This window comes from Neopelma chrysocephalum, unplaced genomic scaffold (genome assembly GCF_003984885.1).
Source record: "Neopelma chrysocephalum unplaced genomic scaffold, ASM398488v2 Primary Assembly neopelma1_44, whole genome shotgun sequence".
NCBI lineage: Eukaryota > Metazoa > Chordata > Aves > Passeriformes > Pipridae > Neopelma > Neopelma chrysocephalum.
The window spans coordinates 27,957,726-27,973,842 of record NW_020897703.1 but is presented as its reverse complement, the minus strand read 5'-3'; the positions used below and the strand labels follow the sequence as shown (position 1 = coordinate 27,973,842).

At 40.0% G+C, this 16,117-nt stretch overlaps 1 protein-coding gene and 1 long non-coding RNA gene across 6 annotated transcripts in view; both read left to right on the top strand.

Annotated features, from left to right (window-relative positions):
• Nucleotides 1-16,117, top strand: part of NCKAP5 (NCK associated protein 5) — a 371,875-nt gene that overhangs the window by 170,714 nt on the left and 185,044 nt on the right. The window lies entirely within an intron of this gene.
• Nucleotides 7,689-14,661, top strand: LOC113965537. The gene is made up of 3 exons (XR_003533558.1): nucleotides 7,689-7,781; nucleotides 8,160-8,231; nucleotides 14,458-14,661. It is a non-coding gene; the product is annotated as an uncharacterized LOC113965537 (long non-coding RNA).

Sequence of the window (16,117 nt, the reverse complement as noted above, 5' to 3'; positions counted from 1 at the left end):
TTTCAACAGTCGTTTTCCAATGAGATCCTGATTGCCTCTGCTCAGAACCGGCTGCCCTTCAAAGCATGGGTTACTCTTCCCTGGTTAATTCATTTCTGGGTCCGATTTATTCACCGAATCGCACAATAAACGGTTACAAAGGGTTTCCTCGCAGTTCACGGGGCGGCAGCAATTGGGTGAGCGCGGCTGGGTCGCGTCCGGGCGCTCCCGGCTCCGCCCGTGCGCCAGGAGAGGGCGCTGCAGCCACGGGAAACGCTCCCGGTGAAACACACGGGACCGGGAAGGGACTCCTGGTACTCGCCATTCCAAAGGGAGCGATGCTCCGTCCGCAGTTTTGGTGGTTTTTGTTCTGCTCGCCGCGGAATGCTGTCGTAATCACCGGCACGGAGAGATCAGCACCATATCCAAAGGGGCAGGAATAAGTTTTGCCTCTCAGCTTGGAGCTCGCCGAAGTGGTCTGTATCCTCAGCAAGCTGCTGCAAATATTTAGTAGATGTTAAAAAAAAAAAAAAAAAAAGTCAAACAGAATTATGTAAAAATCACTGAACATGAAGAAAAGAAAAGAAAAGACATCAAAATGCATTTATATAATGTTTGAAAGTAAAACAGGGGGCAATCTGTAGAAAGCATGTCATATCAGCTAAACTGCCCTCCAGTAGAAATTGCCATTTATAGATAACAAAGGCAGGGGATGTGTAAGTACAGAAAGGGCACATGCAGTCTCATAGCATCTATGGGTGTATGGAATATTGGAATGGCAGTTGGCTCCAGCGTGAAGCAAATCCTGCTTTATGACTAGAAGCAGATGTATCCTGCTCTAGGCAATACCTCACCCCCTAATAGGAGTGATGTGCCCATGCACTAATAACAGTGAATTGCAGCCATTTTCATATCAAAGGTTAAGCTCTGGAATCCTGAGCTCCTGCAGGCAATGGCAGGAGTTGACTCGAGTAAGCCACACACTCAGTGGATTAATATTTTTGCAAGGATGACCTGAATAGAGCCACTGATCTGCAGGCTGAAGAGGCAGAACATTTTTGGTCTGGTTTTATCTCTTGCAAGAAAGGGATCTCAGGGAGGACAGAATTTGTCACAACTTCTGAGGCTCTGAAGAGGAAAGGTGAATGTGTGCACTGGGCCAACAGTTTGAATTTTATGCAAACCAGAAGGTAAATTTACACGGATTAGTAGTAGTGAAACTGCTGTGATATACTTGGTGTTACAACTTCTTTCTCAATGTAGCTGGAGAAATTAGTGTATTACAAGAAGTAAAAGAAATTACTAGCTTTTATTAATTTAGTGGGGGTTTTTGGTGTTTTTTTTTTGTTTGTTTTTATTTTTGGTGGGTTTTTTTTTGTTTGTTTGGGGTTTTTTGTGGCCAGCAGTTAAACTGTTACTGTAGAGTTTATAATACATACCAGCAACTATTACTGTAAAAGGTCCCCCTTGTTAGTTTGGAGAACAGAGAAAAACCCATTAATTTATCTTCTTAAGACTTGGTTCATACCTGTTCAGTTTTTTTAAAATAAACCTCTTTTCTGGGATTTTCAGGTTTTACTCTTTAATCATGTAGGCCCACTTGTAAGACCAAACAAAAACTCTTGTCTTACTGATTTGAGTCAGCTGATTCAAAACTGGTCACAATACATGTTGCAGCAATTCCACCCTTTTCCTGATGTTTCCATATTGGTATCAGCTCTTCTGGGGGTTCTATGGGGTGCATTACAGTATTTCTCATGGTGATTTGGGCTTGTTACTGATCTCCCTTGTAAAGTATAGCTAAAGCAAGGAGAGAGAATGAAGAGGTGCAGAAATACCAAATCCCCAACTTCTCCCCAGTCTAATCAAGCCCACTGGGGAGGTGAGCACTTCTGTTGCTGGACAGGAGTAGACAGGAATCTTTAATTTCTTCAGTGTTGTTGTCATATAGAGAATCACTCTGATGATTTCTATTTTTTGTGATATATGGCACTAGTCCCTGCACAAACCAAGGGTCCAGGAGAGTAACCTTTTTTTTCTCCAAATGGGGCAGAAAAAGTTACCAGGAGGGAGAGAAAGTTTCTGTATAAAGAGGGACAAAATTTATGTACCAAGAGTATTGCTCAGTTATGCTACTTCCATTAAATGCCCATTTATTTAAATGCATGTAGTGTTTCCGGATCTTGTTCTGTGAAGTTAGTGCTGACCCTTGGAATGAGTCAGCTCAAGCAGTGCTTTAAATTGCCTCATGTTAGAGTAAAAACTCTGCAACAAGTCTTTGTTCAGCATCCAACCCCATGCAACCCTGATCCATAACTGCTGCATGGCACCAGGAGAGCATGGTAAGGTACTGTTGGCCTGTCCCTCTGGGCAGAGACAAAACCTGTATGTATACAGGTACAGAAAATAATCTGTTGCAGGTGAATAAAAGAGAGAAAGCAGAAACCAGGAAAAACTATTGGCCCATTTCTGACTGCTGAACACTTTGCTGGTAGACAGGAAAACCAGTCACAGCTCATCTGAGCAATATTTAAACTTGTCAATATTCTTTGTGCCATTAAGTTCCATGAGCTTTTTTGTTCTTTTCTCTTGGCAGAGCATAATCATCTCTCTCTGCAACTTCTCTCCAAGATTTAAAAGAAATATTAAAACCTAGTAAGGAAATAATATCTTCCTATACTAAAATTATGTAACTTTGTACAGATTCATATAACTTGAGCAATTGTGAGTCTTCCTTTCTTTCCAATCCCTGCTCCAGTCTCATAAACTTTAATTCAGTTTTTGCTTTGTCAGGAATTTGCTTTTACATACTTTCTGTTTGTTTTGGCTCCATGTCCATTGCATTGTGATAAGGCATCTTTTCTTATTCTATGGGATCTTTCATAATGAAGATCTCATGACATAGTTTTCCAAGTCTGGAACTGGTGATCAGACTTGCTTGCATGTCCTGCAAGAGGAGACTGTCTAGACTGTGGGAATGACTGTGATGTTTGGATTGTGTTATTTCCATACTGCTGGGCAGGATGCACTCTGTAGTTAGTCTGGAAACTAATGAAAGTGCCAGGCCCGATACAGGACCTTACCTGGCTGTGAAGTGGCTTTCCTTTATTCTCCAAACTGTATGGATAAGTTGTACTTTCCATGCGATACCTTCCTGTGTGACTTTAAATAACCAGGTGCTTAAAACCCCTCTTCACTACATTCATTGAGGGTCTTGTTCTTTAACTTTGGTGTCCTACAAGGCCTTTGCCACCTAAATCCTTTATAATCTTGGTAAAGATTTAATTTCTAATCTGAATTGCTAATTTGTAAAACAAGCTGACTCTTCCGCTGTTTGTCTGTTACCTGTGTAAGTAGTGAACTCTTTGGGGAAGAGAGAGGGTCTTACTGAGCTTCTAAATAGTGCTGATTGCTGCTTGGATCCTGGAGTGCTGGTGTCCCATGAATAGTCCCAGCCCAACGGCTTGGGATGAATACTGAGAGGGGATTTGGCTCAGTATGCACAGTTCACACAATTGTCATTTTGTAATTACATCTTTACGATGCACATTTTTGATTGGCATCCATGGTGACATTGCTTATTTAAAAATGATTTCTGAGTGTTGGAGAAAAATTATTATCTCTTGGGAACATCCTGTTCCTGGTAGTAAGTATTAAAATGTGCCCTGCGGCAGTGGCTGGCACAGTTTTCCATTTAAGGAACTTTTTCCGTGGATGTTGCTAGAGGAGCGGGTCAGAATTTCCAGGTGGTTGTTGGAAGTCTTGTTTTATGTGCTATTTCCTGATGTAATTCATAATAAAACACCTCAGAAGGGAAAACTTTTGATGTAGTAGATATGATCAGAAAATACATGCACTAATGAGAAGTTGAAAATTTATTTCATACTAAAAGTAGACCTTGAGAGTTGTCAGCTGAGATAATCCAAAGGCAAGTTTGCAGTGGTTGTATCTTCTATCAGCGGATAAGGGAAACCTGTCCACAAACTGAAATCGGTCAGAGGTGAGTGGAAGTCAAGGTGTGAAGAACACATGAGATCTAATGCATTTTAGAAGGAAGAGCTTGAGAAAGAACATAAGCAGGTCAGCAGAAACACCCTTTTGAACCCCAGGAAACAAGAATATCAGCTCTGGAAATGTGTTTAATCTAACAGAGACAGAAAAGAAAACCTTTTCTTAGTTTTGCTCTTTTCATGTAGCTACTGACTTACAATTAGGTGCCTGGGCAGGAGCAGGACCACCAGTGCTCGGTGGCATTCACACCTGTAAATCCACAAAAAGTGAAAGCTGAACCAAACCCTTCTGCACCTGATTCCCAGGAACCCAGCTGTGCTTGTCTCTGCTTGCATGGTCAGTGCAGCTTGGGTGGTTCTTCTCAGCCTCATTTAAACAAGTTTGTTCATATTTTTCCTGTATTGAACTTGTTATCAAACTTGATGGCTCGAGTGGGTGACGAGTTGTTTGTTTTAGTAATATATTACAGGAGTTCCCAGAAGCACTGGTGAAGAGCAAATTTCCTGTACTGCAAATGTGCCGCAGAATTTATTTCTTTCCAAAGCTTGAAGACTATATAATTACAAAGAATTTGCTAACCAGCTGTTCATACTCCTTGTAACCAGTGGACAGACAAACTGGTACAGCTGTGAGTCAGGAAGCCTCTAAAGCCTTGCTGGGCTGTCCTGATCCAGGGCGGAGGGGTCATTCTCCTGCTTTTACAGAGCATCTGCCCCAGTGAAAGATGAGGGAGCTGTGTGTGGAAATTATGTGAAACCTTGATGTGCCGGCCAAAACGTACCAAAAAATTCAGAATGACTCTCCTGACTGCTGTTCCAGTGCTCTACATGGTAGAGAATGCACATGGAACATCCTGAGTTTTAATTATGTCATTATGTGTTTTATTGTTGAGGAACAGAACTCAACCTAATAGCTGCTGATTTTTTTCAACTAAGGCTGAAGGTGTGGAAGGGGCAGAAGAGGGGAGAGCTGCACTCCTTGGTTTTAGTAGCTGGTATTTTCTGTAGAAAATGAAACATCTTAACGTTTTCCTTTTCAAGAATTTCAAACTAACACCTGCATTTGTCAACATTGACTGTTAAGTTGAAAAAAAATAGATTTTTTTTAATGTCTTAAATGAGTATATGATTAAGTGCAATTAACAGATTAATTAGAATAAAGTATGGTTAGATACAACAAAACAATTAAATCCTGTGTAAAAAGATTAACATGAAAATGAAGATCAGAGAAATAAGTGTCAGAGTGTTTATATCTGTTTTTGACCTTCTGCTGCAGAAGTGTATCCAGACTACCTGTTCTAGTAAGAAAGGGGACTAAAGGAGTAGAATGGTGGCACTTAGAGTTGAGCTGAATTTGGTCCCTGGAAGCACTAACAGACATTCAAGTGAACTTATTACTGAAAAGTGACACTGCACAATGATATCAGGTGGAGACAAAGTCTTTTAATTACTCCAGTTTGACCCATGAACAAATTAAAAACAGCATGCAAAATTGTTATTTTATTTTTTTAAGTTCTGCCAGGTACCAGACTTTCAAACTCGGGTTGGCCTCTGCAAGTTGAGTCTTCATGTGTGCATTGTCAGCACTAATAAAGATGTTGCAGTGGCAGCTCTGTTAAAAATACCATCGAAGATACGGCAGACAACAGAAAAACCACAGCACTTGCCTACTGCCTGTAGCAATGCCTGTAGTGCTAAAGGGATGAATATGAAAAAGAGACACATTTGTCAGAATACTAAAGTGGTAGGACTCTGGAATACATGCAAGGAACAGCTGAGTAAATAAGGTATCTTTTCTTGCAGTTACTTACCGACCATAAATGGACTCTACAAGTGAACACAGAAAAATTGTAATAAGATCTGACATGTTCATGAGCAATGCTGTAAAGAGCCTGAGGAAAAGAAATGCTGTATGGAAAGGTAGCTAGCAGCAATGTAGTGATGCCAGAGGTGTTGAATGTGTCAGCTGAGAAAGGCAAATAGTAGGGGGTATGTGAAAACTAAAATATTGGCATATCCCAGATCTGCGGGGGTCTGGTGGCACTGCAAACCATTCTGAGCCACTTCTCATGACTGGAATGGTTAAGTTCTACTTCTCTCAACCTCAAAAATTTTCTTTAGCCTTAAATCTATTTCAGTTAACTCCCTGATATCCTATTTATTAGCAAAAAATAAAAATACATTAATGAGAAGTCCAGAAAATTAAGAAGTCTTAATGCTCCCCAGCATCGAGGCAAGAAACACGTGGTGTTTTAGCCTGTGAATAAATCCCAGAGCTCCCTGGAAGAACAGAGAACAGTTCCACTGGCCAACCCATAAAAGCCAAATAAAACTCTTAGAAAGTGTGGGGTTTTTCTAATGCTTATCCTGTGTGTATCCTGCAGCCTAACTCCTATCTCAGTAACACAGATCCAAGTGGAAAAAGCTTGATTCAGCCCCATGCCCATTTGTTCTGTGAGTATTCAGTCCTTTAGAAAAGAAACCATTTATATCATCTAAAGAACATGTTGGGCAGTTACAGAGGAGGCAAGCACACAGGCTGTGCAGATAAGCAGGAGTCATTTAGGACTTTGCTCTGTCCCTGCAGGGGGTTACTGTCACCCCAGTGGAGGGGATAGGGATTGTGCTGGTGCTTCATCTTCTGCTGCATTGCACAACCCACCAGGTTACTTCAAACATGCCTGGGGGGGGCTCAGCTGAGCTGTCTGCCTTGTACCCTATGCTGAGCCTCAGGCAGTTCTCTGCAGACTGGAAAGGCTGGTGACCTCCAGTTAGCAATCAGGAATGATCAGTCTGGGGCAGTGACCTCTTCTACCATTACAGTTCGATCTAGAGGAAACCTGATGGCTGGGCCCTCCTTGTTACTTGTGCTCTGGGCCTGTGTCACTTCATTGCACACTTCAGAAAGTATAACAATAAATACTACAGATGCTGCATTGCTTCATATGGATTCTGTAGGTTAAAATCTATGCCAGGTGTAAACAGTGTAGCTTGAGTGACATTACCGTTCATTGACTTTTTACCTTGTCTTCTGTCCTTTCACAGACTATGTTTTTATTCTGCTGGATGCTATTTCACTATAGCAAATTCTCCTTAAATGGACAGGTGTCGATGTTTCAGAAGTTAGAGTCCGGTATGACTACAAATTCATTCCTTCTCTCTCCCCACTCTGTCTAGACTTCATAGCCAAGTATGCCAAAAATACTGTTTTGCAGTAATGTTTACATAGTGGCCTATCAAAATATTGTTACCTGGTTAAAAGGAACTTGACAAATCTTCTGAGTCTGAGCTGACCACTGTCTGCTGTAGTTCTTGGGATTATCTTTTACAGACACTCCAAACAATGCAGACAAGACCTGGAAGATGCCTGCCTTTTAAAAACCCTTTTGAAAAAAATTCTTAATTTTGAAAGAGTATCAGCTGTGGGATACACTTGTTTACAGAGCTCAAGGAATCTCTTCCTTCTTTTCTCCTCAAGCCTATGTCTAAGCTGAAATTTCATTCAAACTGACAGCAAATATCTGTTACTCACTTATAAAAGAAACACATACCAAAACTTAAATGTAATCTCAGCAAGTGCAAGTGTGGAAACCACCCTAAATCATGTGGCCTCGAGCCCTTGTGCACCTCTACAATGGACAGTTGTTTCTAAAGCATCGTTGTAGGTCACGAAAAGTCCAAAGAACTTCTAATGTACTTAGAGAACTTCAGGCAAATCTTCTGGCCCTCACTTCAAGACTTCTGATCCAAGGGGGAGTTCCTGACAACCAAATATAGGCAATATCCCATGAGGTCAGGCATGTTCTTGAACCTGGATTCACTATTTCTTATCTTTTTGAGTGGGGAGTTCACTCCCATGGCCTCTTTGTTTAAATAAGACCAGAAAGTGACTGGAGAGGCTTGAGGTTTGTCATCAGTAGAACATTCAGCTCTGTGAGTGTAGCTCTTGGAGTCTGTGAGGTATTTAGACGTGTAAATGCAGGCCAATAACTGTATTACTACTTTATGTTTTGGTGCCAGTTTTGTTTATTCCCAGATATAGTTTTGTTCTTATGAAAAGCTCAAATTGCAAAACCTCCATTGTACTTCTGTGACCAGGAGCTTTCGCTAGTTTTGCCTGATAACCTTTTACCTTCTGTTTCCTGCATTGCTACACAGATATCCCTTCAGGAAATGTTCAAGGATGACAGACCTGGTAGAAAATTGTAGGTGAATCAGACAATTGACACTTTGTTGGCCCAGGTGGGTTGGCTCTTGCAAGTTCTTGTCTACGCACTCTCTTTTGTGCTGTTTCATCGTTCAAACACCATTATTATAAATTTTCTGGAATCAAACAAGTGGGAAACGTAAACGGACACAAACTGGGGATTTCTGCTTGTTTGCAAGTGAATTAAAAAAGCCTCATTGTAAACAAGTTACATTGGTTATGCAACTTTGTTTTTAGTAAGAAGAGATTGTATATATCTGATACGAAAACCAAGCAAAGAGCTTTCTAGAGCTTTCTAGAAATCTTAATATAAACCAAATCACCTTACGAAAAAAAGGTGCAATTATAATTAGCCATTACAATCTAAGATGTTTAAGGGAAAATTTTGAATTATAATTAGCAGTTATAATCTATGATGTTTCAGGGAAAAAATTTGCTTACATTATATTATTTAGTAATCCCACTATTTCTTATTTTGTTATCAACAGAGGTTTTTTTCTCACACTTCTAAATGCTAGGTATTCATACAGATTATGTCTATCTTTATAGTGTTCACAAGTTTTTATTTGAACTTGAAAAACATTTCATTGTGTTTAATTTAGAGAAATGAGATTAATTATTATCTGTAGAAGCTATTAGAAGCTCAATTACATTTGCTAAATAATTTTTTAAAGTGTTATCATTTTATGATCTGACTATGTGGGACTTCCAGGTTCACCAAGTATTCTCTCTACACCCCTCCAACTATAAGAAAATAATGTCTAAAATGGAAAAATTGATCATGCTAAGAGCTGAAGATCAATGCAAGTCTTCAAAATTGGGCCGTGAATTGTGAATGTGAATAAATAGCAATAGTTTTATTAGGGAGACAGGATTTTCAAAATACGTATTATTGCCTTCATTCAGCACTGCAAATACGACACAGAGATGAGCTTTAAGAAGCTGAGAGAATGATGGCTACTGGGGTGCAGATGCTTCACCTATATAAAGCCTACCTGTGTGTAAGTTGCCCTCAGGTGTTGTGTGTAACCACCACGTCCATAGGTGTGTCTCCAGGAAAGGTGCTAAAAAAGGCCCACATAGTTCATTTCAGTCTATTAGTTTCTGGTAGTTTTTGTGTGTCCTGTCACAGGGTGTTTCATGGAATTAAAGAGCTGCTGGGCTGCCAGAGCTTCCTTTTGGAGCTCTTTGAAGTGATGGGCAGACAGTGGTTCTCACTATCTAGCTCTGTGCCAAAAGATTTTATGAGTTATTTAATTATTTTTTTTCTTGTAAAATAAATGTTATCACAACTCCAACTATATATACAGAACTACTCATGTAATAGCCTGCCTAATTCAGATTAATTGCAGGCTCACAATGATAAAGGAGCTTCAGCACAGCAGTTATTCTGTTGTACAGATGCAATTAAAGCCATACCAATGCAGTATAAATAATGCTAAATTAAGTTGCTGTCCCTCCACATGGTGGCAATTTTGAGCTAGTGCACAGTGAAAGCTAGCATCTTATTTTCTTCAAAAGGAGTAAATACACCAAGAAACATTTCTAATTTGCTTGAATTGCTCTGGAGCAACATTATCGCTCAAGAATGTAGAGTATGTGAACTACTGTCACTAAAGCATCACTAATAATAATAAACATTTCCTATCTTGCTATTCATCTTAGATTCAAGCAAAGCTTGAAGTTTACATCCGAAAGTCATGGCATACATGTGCTAGTCTGATTTGAGGCCAAATGTGTTAGCAAATAAAAATTTCATAGTGGAAAATAAATTATTTGCTTCAAATTATTTAATTTTAACTGTTTTCAGGGCACTTTTAGAAAATGCTTATACAAATTATTTAGTGTCAGTAGATTTTCGTGGTTTGTTTGGGCAGTCTGTCATATTGGAAGCAGAATACTGTTCCAAAGAACCATCATTTTTTCTTACTGGCATGAAAAAGCTAGAAGATACCAGCCTAAAATAAGGATACTGCTTTTTATACTATTTATATCTTGCTATTGCAGAGCTGTAGTAGGAATAAGTTTAGGGAAAATGATTGCACCATAAAATAATTGGGGAAAAATATAGAGCCTTAATATAAATCAAGGAAATTTCTTCTTTACCCTGTGTAGTACAAGTCTGTGTCAGGTGAAAGATAATTCATTTTGAAGAGATGGGGAAATAAAGTTACCTCTCCCTCCATGAACCCTCCAAGTGCTTATGTTATTGCTGCTTATACCTTAATGCTTCACTGTGCTTTAAATACACCTGTAACTTCATCCCTGGGAAGGCTTTGGGTATTTAAGTGTATTTGTCAGTATTCCCAGTATAGCTGGAAACTGTAACAAGGGACAAAGGCATATTAACTGCCACTGTCAGAAAGGTCTGGTTTCAATAGCTGGCTAATTTAATAAAGTCTTGCTTCAGTAAAATGATTCAGCTGTAAGCAACCTGTAAAAATTGTAATAAGCACAATAAGCAATGCACTTCTTTTTCCCCCATTCTTTTGGGTAATGTTTTTTCGTGCTGACAAAGTCCACTACAAGGAATGCTGCAATGTTCTGCAAAGTTGTTTGTCAGTGCCTTGGTTTATTTTTGCAGAGAGGTATTGATTACAGAATGAGAAACATTTGGTTTAACAGCGATCGATGAGTAGCAAACAAAGGACACTGAAGTTTGACTCATTTTAATTTGAATGAAAATACAGTACCCTGTGCAGTTTATGATGGAATAAAAAATGACATATGCTCTTTGTTCTTGTAATCACGTTTTTTCTTGTCATTTGTGAGTGAAATAAGTTCAGTCAGACAGAGGACTGTAGTCTCCTGTGTGCTGGTTGTGGGACCAGGTCGCACAATGGGAATTTAGAGAGAGAGCTCCAACCTTGCGTGGTAGCCCAGGCCTTTCAGGAGGGTGACAAGCAGGTCCAGCTGCCTCTGGAGGTGACCACACCAAAGAGATCACCCACCTTCTGTGTAAGAGCAGTGAGGGTGAATCACCTTGGACTCCTTGACCTGTTTTATTTGCAGGACCCAAACACAAGCTCTCACAAAATACCTGTAACATGGAGAATATTTGTACTTCCCTTTACCCAGCAGCTTTGGCCGTGGGTAGCTGGAGCTCAGGTACATTCTTGACACTTGAACAAATATCATTCAATCTCCATGCATTATGTTGGGGGAATTAAATATTCATTGCATTGGAAAGAATGAGTTACTTTGTTAAACCAACTGGGAGACCAAGTAGCAAATTCTAGTTTCTGTTTCAATTAATATTTCATAATTAATTCTTGAAAAATGGAACTGTTCCACCATCCCTCTCTCATCTGTTGTCTCAGGCTTTTCTATGGCTCCTGTCTGCAGCGGTCTTGCAAAAGGGCATACAAGGGTGATAAAATAGTGGGTTTGAATACTTTGAATGTGCATATTTATTCATAACAGTATTGACTTGCTAGAAAAACTAATTTTAGTGTGCTTCTAGTAGTTGCTATTTGTTTGCTTCATTCTGTTTTCATTGTCCACTTTCAGGGCTATATTCTCTCTGACTTGTAGGCTTTTGTGTTGTAAACCAGGCTATGATTCTGTTAAATTATGACTTTTATGGCAAGGTGTCAGATGCATAGCATCAGAAAATGCATTATAAATAAATAAATAGATACTCAGTTTAGGTTATCAATGACTTAATGGTACTTCAAACTCTAAACAAAGAATATTTTATTCTTTTCTTCCCATCATTTAAATTCATTGCAAAGTATCTGTTTGAAATCAATATTAATTACACAGAAATTGTGACCCTCTTTAGCAAATGCTTTAAAATAGTTGTTAAAAATTTAATGTGAAGGTTATTAGCCTGATTTTGAGCAACATTAAGCCTGTGTTAAATATTTTCATGCAGAATTTTTTTGACAAAATAGTGCTCCCATGTTAGCATAATTAGTAGTACTGTAGTAAACCCCTTCTTATGATGCACTGGGGAAGCAAAGAAAAAATTCAAGAATACAGAGGAATCTTATTTCTACTTAAACAGTTGCCCTTTTCCCTACTTATAAGGGAACCTTAATAACTTGAGGTTACATGTGTGCTCCTTCTAAGACATTTCTGATATTTGAACTAATCAGTCCGATTATATCTAGCTGTCGTGAGGACTTGCTTTTCATAAGACTCAAACATAATCTAAACAGAAGGAGGAACCAGTTTCTGTGTAAGTGTTGGGCTGTCTCCCTGATGAATAGCAATGCCCTGTGTAGCATGCATGGCATGTGTGTACCCAATCCCTCTAATTCTTCACTTGCACTTAACTATAGCTTTAAATCTTGACACATAGACACATTCTTCTTTTACATGCTGTAACATTATTGATCAAAGGAGTGGTATGATGACAGGTAAAAATAAATTAAAAAGATAAAAATAAAATACTCTGGTGTGGTGGTCTGCCCTCAGCATTGGGTCAGCCACACTCTTGCATCCCTTCCTCAGTGGGACCCAGGGAACAAAAAAAAGACAGAAAAGCTTGTAAATCAAGATAAAGACAGGGAGATCGCTCACAGGCAAAATTGACTTGGTTTCGAGTAGATTAATGTATTGCCAATTAAAATAGATTTGGATAAAATAAAAAAAAAAAAAAAAGAGAAATTTAAAACAATGCTTACCAAAGTGCAGTCTGGGGAGTCTGATTCCCCTATGAAGCAGCACAGGGGGATAGATATGCAGGCTGAAGTCTCTCTATGACCATCTCTCTGTGCTGCACCTTTCTCCTCAGAAGCTTCCCCAGCTCAAGTGCAGGCTCTCCACAGGCTGCAGCTCTTCAGGAAACGTCCCCATAGTCCTCTATGGGGACACATGCAGGGAAACATCCACCCCAGCAACAGGATCACTCCTCAACCCCAGGCACTCTCTGGGCTGTCTCTCACACCTCTCTCCTCACTCCTTACCCCTCAGTGCCAATTGACCCTTTCTGAATTTCCACGAGTGTCACTGATGTGCTCAGCTGTGCCCTGTGCTGGGGCTGTGGCAGAGCCAGTGGGAACATCACAGAGGAGCTCCCACAGCCAGTGCCTGGATACAGCTGTACAGTACATCTGGTCCTCTGACATTAAAAAAAAGTAAGATTATGGGGTGGCACATGATGGAGGGGCAGGGAAAGATGCTTTGAGGTGGAAACGCAGCAAGGAACAAGCTACTGGCTAAGCAGCTTTAATAGGGAGGGCATGAGGTCATCAGCACTGTGGAAGGGAGAGAGGCAGGTCCAACAAAATGTGGGGGACTGGAGGGTTTTAGAATGAGAAATCTGCTTGAGTTACTGAAATGCTCAACCCTTGTGGGAAGAAAGTATTTCAGGGAGTTGGTCCTACCATTCCAGTAAAACATCTGCTGATATTACCTGCAGTGACAGGTAAAGGAGTTGAAACTCCAAGTCCCTGACTTGGAAGGCTTGAGTGTCATCCATGTCTAGATGTAAAGTTAACAACAAAATAAACCTGAAAGGATAAAATGGTAAGATAGCAGGCTTTCCGTAAAAAACCTTAATGTGCCACACGTTTGCTCTTTGTGCTGGGTGTCAGACTGTTCAGAAACAAGTGGCCCATTATGCACCATGTGCTGCCATCTGCCTCCCTGGGATGCCACCCGCTCCATCCTCACTCATGTCTCCTCACTCAACAGACATTTGCAGTTTGGTAGAATGTGAAAGAACCATGTGCTGACATTTGTGACACATCCCACGGGAGTTAAAGGAGACATAAATGGTTGAGTTCCTCTTAAGACACTTTTGTGGCTGCACAGGGTCCGTCCTTAGACCAAGAGCACGCCTGTTAACCAGTAACTCTGAGAATAAGTGTTGTCTCTTGGTCTCTTCATGGGGTGCTGAGGAACAAATTGTATTTTGCTGTCAAATGCATGTGTTATTTTCAATCTAGTTATAAATAGTTTCATGCGTTTTGTTTTGATCATGAGTATCTCAAATTGGATTCCTTCCTTAACTTTGAGAAGATGACTTAATGTGTGGTACATGTCCCTGACTGGATGAGAAATGAAACATCTTGACACGAACATTTCTACAGCTACACAAAAAGGAGCTCGCTGAAGTGCAAATGCTGGCTCATGAGCATAATGAGTAGCTGGTGAAACTTGATTGCTGAAATGTTCTTGAAAAAGTAATTGCAAATAGTATTTGCTCAATGTTAAAATATTCTGGTACTTGCACAAAAGGTTTGGTAGAGTTTACTAACCCTGTCTTTTCTCTCTAGTTTGTTCACATAAAATTTTTACCTGTTTGTAAAGTTATCAGAAATTTGACTGGGTGATGTGATGAAAGTCAGATTGCCTGGAGACACTGAAAAGAGGAAGGAAGAACGAAGTAAAGGTTATGCTTCTAAGAGGAGAAGGGTACAGCTGTGCTGCAGAAGGCAAGGAGAGAAAGCTGGGAAAAATGCTTTGAGCAGAGCTCATGGAGAGAAGAACCTGCAATTAAAGAGAAATTGGCAAGTGGGAACACAACTTCATTGGAAGATGGCAATGATTTTTCTGGTGTTAAAAGGAACTAATACATTTCACAAGATACTTTTTTTATTTAACCTTTTCTTCCCATGGCACTTTCTATTAAGCTTATATTCACTATAAAACCTTGAACTAGTTCTGCCTTCATTTCTTTTCACACACCTTTATTTTTCACAGGAATAAAGTGGGGTTAGCACAGAGGAGCTTATAAAGGGCATTATGACAGCGCAAAATTTCTGCAGAGTTCAGGGATATGTTTTCTTCTTCCAGGAGACAAAAAAAATCTCTGTTTAATCCTGGCCTTTCTGTACATTAGGCTCACTTTTCTCTTTTGACACTTCATTATGGCTTTTCTGGGTTTGAATAAAAATGTTCTCTTTTCTGGTAGATAAGGTCACTACTGCTGGGAGATACTTTCTGTGTATAGTGTACATGACTATTTTGTGTCCTGGAGACCACCCACACTTGGGGTGGTCTCTTACTCCTTTTTCTCCCCACTTTACAGTATTTAATGTCTGTGATCTGGCTGAAAGCAGATCTGCTTTCTGCCTGCAAGAAATGGCAGAAGTGCCACAAGGTTGTCAGTAAATTCTTGCGTAGAATCATGAAAGTGAAGGCCAGTGGTGTGGTCGCTGTGCAGTTATTCATACAGGAGGGTTTTGGTGGCTGGGAAGAGAATCCAGAATTTCAGGGCCATAGGTCAGTGTAGCCTTATGACTTGAACTTTCTGGTCTTGTAGCCTTATGATTTGTTCATTGTTCATCCCTTACCCTGAAAGGGGCCTGAATTTTGTACAGCAACAGTATGTCCTCATGTAACAAATACTCTGTGATGCTTACCCTTGAGATGACTGAATTGGAACTGGGCATTTAACTCATGTCAGAAGTTCCTAATGTTTAGAGATTTCATTCTTGTGACGTTATTGTTCTTGTAATGTGAATTTGTTGCTGGTTTAAGAGTACTTTCCTTAAAGTAGTTCCTACATCCTTTCTTCTTAAGAAAAACTCAAGAAAGCCCATGTGGATGTGCTGATCTTTTTGTGTAGGATGATAATACAGATTTCCCCACGTGAATAGAAGGAGTAAATGGTGGCAGCAACATTCTCTGACCTATCACCATGAGGTAAATGAAACCAAGAAATAGCTTACATAGCTCTGTGACCTGTAGGGAAAAGTTTGGGCTTGTGAATCTCTGCTGTATATCCAATGGTCTACTAGAAATTGTGGGTTTGTGATTAGCAGGAGCGTGGCCATGCATGGAGGTACAACACATTCATTCCACTGTGAGAGGCAGGGACTGTGAGCAACTTGCAAACACCTTGACAACAAGATGGAGAACAGGATACTTCTCTGCTTTCCAAAGTGTCACCTTTTGTCTCTCTTACCCCAGGAAGATCTGCTTTTGCACGTAATGTAGAAGGAAAATTTATTCGAGGAGCAGAACA